Source organism: Setaria viridis, chromosome 6 (genome assembly GCF_005286985.2).
Source record: "Setaria viridis chromosome 6, Setaria_viridis_v4.0, whole genome shotgun sequence".
Classification (NCBI taxonomy): domain Eukaryota; kingdom Viridiplantae; phylum Streptophyta; class Magnoliopsida; order Poales; family Poaceae; genus Setaria; species Setaria viridis.
This window is the reverse complement of record NC_048268.2, coordinates 15763210-15768143: the sequence shown is the minus strand read 5'-3', so window position 1 is coordinate 15768143 and position 4934 is coordinate 15763210.

Here is a 4934-nt window from a genome sequence, read left to right as displayed (position 1 = left end):
TCCAAGCAACTATGTAATCTTCATTACTAGCTTCTTTACTAGCTATTAGGCGTAATAGCATGTTCTAGTTCTTGGAGGACTCATCACCAAGAGGATGGCGCACATGGAACATGGAGATGGAGATCACCATGGTGAACAGGATCTATGGAGATGGAGATCACCATAAGAAAACGGGTCATACTGTGTCACAACTGTGTGAATGCTATTCTGTTTATGTTTTACCTTCTGCATGCTGTGATGTTAGAAGTAGAATGATCCCTCACAAATTTTAAGTTAGTATGCCCTCCCAACTAAAACTTGCACCGTCCCATGTCTTGTACAATTAGTGGTGGGTCTATGAAATTAGGGTGCCACTAGTTTTCCTTGACTAGATGGGTTTGTGTCGGACACTTACACGCATAAGGGTTGGTTTGCTTAACAAGGTTATCTTAACGGTTAAGGATCTTGGGGCATAAAGGTTGGGCGCCAAGACATAGAGATGTCACCCAACAACAGGAGTTATATGTGATATGATTAGCAAAAGTTGCTTACCGATCTACCTTGTTTGCTAGCGGTGATGCTAAAGCTCACTAGTAGACTTGTTAGTTGTGGATCCTGAATCACTAAGTATCAATAGAGGGATATTGATTTTAGTGGGAGTAGATTCTGTTAAAATAGTTTAATGTGATTTGCTCTATCATGGATACGTTTGTCTTAGTGTATTTTGCATTACTTTTGTTGTAGATTAAATGGCACCTAGAAACACCACACCGTTTGCTTTGCGTTCGGTCCTTGAGAAGGACAAGTTGAATGGAACAAACTACTCGGATTGGATCCGTAACCTGAGAATTGTTCTCAGGGCTGATAAAACGGAAGATGTTCTAGACACCCCACTACCACCAGTACCTGCTGATGATGCATCTGCTGCCGTTAAGGCTGCTTACAAGAAGGCATTTGATGCTAATCTTGAGGTAAGCTACCTTATGCTTACTTGCATGGAACCCGAGCTGCAGATGTAGTTCGAAACAAATCATGAGGCACACGATATGATCGTGGCGGTCAAGGACATGTTCCAGACACAGGCTAGGACTAAAAGGTTCAATGTGTCCAAAGCCTTTCTGGAGTGCAAGCTAGCAGAAGGTGCAGCAGTAGGACCACATGTAATCAAGATGGTTGGTTACACTCAACGATTGGAGAAGCTGGGTTTCCCAATGGGCAAAGAGTTGGCCACTGACTTCATTCTTTCATCTCTTCCGCCTAGCTATGGTAACTTCATCACCAACTACCATATGCATGGGACGGAGAAGGGTCTGAATGAACTGTGTGGTATGCTCAAGACAGCAGAGGTAGACATTAAGAAAAGCGCTAGTACCAGCCATGTGATGGCTGTACAGAATAAGCCTACCTTCAAGAAGAAGGGCAATTCTTGGAAGAAGAAGGGTAAGGCTGGAGTGTCCAAGCCAAACCCAGCGCCCAAGGCTAAAGCTGGACCTGCTCCAGATAAAGAGTGCTTTTATTGTCACGGACCTAGTCACTGGAAGAGAAACTACAAGCAGTACCTAGCTTCGTTGAAGAATGGCAGAAGTAAGAGTACTTCTACCTCAGGTACGCTTGTTGTTAATGTTATAGGCAACATTTTTCTCGCTAATACAATTATTAATTCTTGTGTATTTGATACCGGATCGGTTGCTCATATTTGCAATTCGATGCAGGGAATGATTATAAGTAGAAGAGTGGAAAGAGGAGAAGTTGATTTCCGCGTGGGCAATAATGCAAGAGTTGCTGCGTTGACCATCTGGACGATGCAACTCCACCTCCCGTCAGGATTTATTATGGAGTTGAATAATTGTTATTTCGTTCCTAGTTTAAGTTGAAATATTTTTTCTCCTTCATGCTTGATGAAGGATGGTTATTCATTTGCGAGTGAAAACAATGGTTGTGTGATATCTAAGAATGATATGTTTATGGATTTTGCACCCATTGTGAATGGATTATTTGTTTTAAATCTTGATGGTTTACCTGTCTATAATGTAAGTGCTAAAAGGCCTCGGCCTAATGATTTGAGTCCTGCCTACTTGTGGCATTGTCGTTTGGGTCATATAAGTGAAAAGCGCATGAAGAAGCTCCATTCTGATGGACTTCTAACTTCGTTTGATTTTGAATCATACGAGACATTTGAGGCTTGCTTGCTAGGCAAGATGACCAAGACGCCTTTCACAGGATTTCCTGAGAGAGCAGTAGACTTGTTGGAACTCGTACATAGTGATGTATGCGGACCAATGAGCACGACGGCTAGAGGAGGATTCCAATACTTCATAACTTTCACTGATGATTTTAGTAGATATGGCTATGTCTACTTGATGAGGCACAAGTCTGAAACCTTTGAAAAGTTCAAGGAATTTCGGAATGAAGTTGAAAATCAGCGTGGCAAGAAAATTAAGGCCTTGATCTGATCATGGAGGCGAGTATTTGAGCCACAAGTTTAGCAATCATCTAAAGAGTTGCGGAATTGTTCCACAACTTACGCCGCCTGGAACACCTCAGAGAAACGGTGTATCCGAGCGACGTAATCGAACTTTGTTAGACATGGTTCGATCAATGATGAGCCAGTTGGACCTACCGTTGTCATTTTGGGGATACGCTCTAGAAACAGCAGGTTTCACACTTAATAGGGTACTATCTAAATCCGTAGTTAAGACACCATATGAGATGTGGACTGGAAAGGTTCCTAGTTTGTCTTTTCTAAAGATTTGGGGATGTGAAGTGTTTGTCAAGTGACTTCAGTCGGACAAGATCACACCCAAGTCGGATAAGTGCATTTTTGTGGGATATCCAAAGGAAACTTTGGGATATTATTTCTACAACCGGTCAGAGGGCAAAGTGTTTGTCGCTCGGAATGGGGTTTTCCTAGAGAAAGAGTTTCTCAAAAGAGAAAAGAGTGGAAAGACAGTGCATCTTGAAGAAGTTCAAGATGAGCCGATCGGGCAAGAATCAATGAGTGATGCTAACGTAGCAGAACAAGTTGAGATACCCATGGCAAGAGAAGCACCGCCACAACCACGAAGGTCGGCAAGGCTCCGCGAAATGCGGGAAATATTATTGTTGGACAATGATGAGCCTGCGACATATGTAGAAGCAATGATGGACCCAGACTCCGAAAAATGGCAGAGTGCCATGCAATCCGAAATAGAGTCCATGGGAGACAATCAAGTTTGGAACTTGGTTGACCCGCCTAATGGTGTTAAAGCTATAGAGTGCTAGTGGATCTATAAGAAGAAAAAGGACATGGATGGAAATGTTCACATCTATAAAGCACGACTTGTCGCAAAGGGTTTTCGACAAGTTCAAGGAGTTGACTGCGATGAGACTTTCTCGCCCGTAGTAATGCTTAAGTCCATTCGGATTATTCTAGCTATAGCTGCATATTTCAATTATGAGATATGGCAGATGGATGTCAAGACAGCTTTCCTGAATGGAAACCTAGCTGAGGACATGTATATGATACAGGCTGAGGGTTTTGTCGATCCGAAAAATGCTGGAAAGGTATGCAAGCTTCAAAGATCCATTTATGGATTGAAGCAAGCATCTAGGAGTTGGAACATTCGTTTTGATGAAGTGGTCAAAGGGTTTGACTTCACCAAAAACGAAGAAGAGTCTTGTGTTTACAAGAAGGTTAGTGGGAGCTCTGTAGTATTTCTAATCTTATATGTGGATGACATATTACTGATTGGAAATAACATTCCTATGCTTGAGTCCGTAAAGACTTCACTGAAAAATAGTTTTTCGATGAAGGACTTAGGGGAAGCGGCATATATTCTAGGCATTAAGATCTATAGAGATAGATCGAGAAGGCTTATAGGTTTAAGCCAAGATACTTACATTTAAAAAGTGTTGAAGCGGTTCAGCATGGAAGAGGCAAAGAAAGGGTTCTTGCCTATGTCACATGGCATACATCTCAGCAAGACTCAGTGTCCTTCGACTGCTGATGAGCGGGATTCCATGAGTAGAGTGCCATATGCCTCGGCTATTGGATCTATCATGTATGCAATGATAAGTACTCGCCCAGATGTTTCATATGCGCTAAGTATGACAAGCAGACACCAATCTGATCCAGGTCAAAGTCATTGGACAGCAGTGAAAAACATTCTTAAGTACTTGAGAAGGACTAAAAATATGTTCCTCGTCTTTGGAGGTGAGGAGGAGCTCGTTGTAACAGGTTACACCGATGCTAGTTTCCAAACCGACAGAGATGATTCAAAGTCACAATCAGGATTTGTGTTCACGCTAAATGGTGGTGCTGTTAGTTGGAAGAGTTCCAAGCAGGAGACGGTGGCTGATTCTACGACAGAAGCCGAGTACATCGCGGCTTCGGAAGCCGCGAAGGAAGGTGTTTGGATAAGGAATTTCCTCATCGAGCTTGGTGTGTTCCTAAATGCGTCCAGCCCATTGAATCTCTACTGTGATAATAATGGGGCAATTGTGCAAGCAAAGGAGCCAAGGAACCACCAGAAGAACAAACACGTAATGCGGCGATTTCATCTCATTCGAGACTTCGTTAACCGGGGTGAGATCAAGATATGCAAAATACACACGGATTTGAACATTTCTGATCCGTTGACAAAACCACTCCCGTAGGCTAAGCATGATGCGCATGTAAGAGCTATGGGTATTAGGTACCTTCTAGATTGACTCTAGTGCAAGTGGGAGACTGTTGGAGGTATGCCCTAGAGGCAATCATAGAGATGATGATATTCCATTTGTATCCAGGATTTGTATATTGTGTTTGTTGAATATCCATTAAAGGCTACTTGAATTGATTTGCAATTATGTGAATTGTATGTGAAACTCTTTACTTGTATGGTTATTCTAAAGTTGTCCCTAGTCGGAGTTGATGAGAGGACACACATGAATATTAAACTAGCACATGTATTAGTTGATGACTATGTTTCACAAGT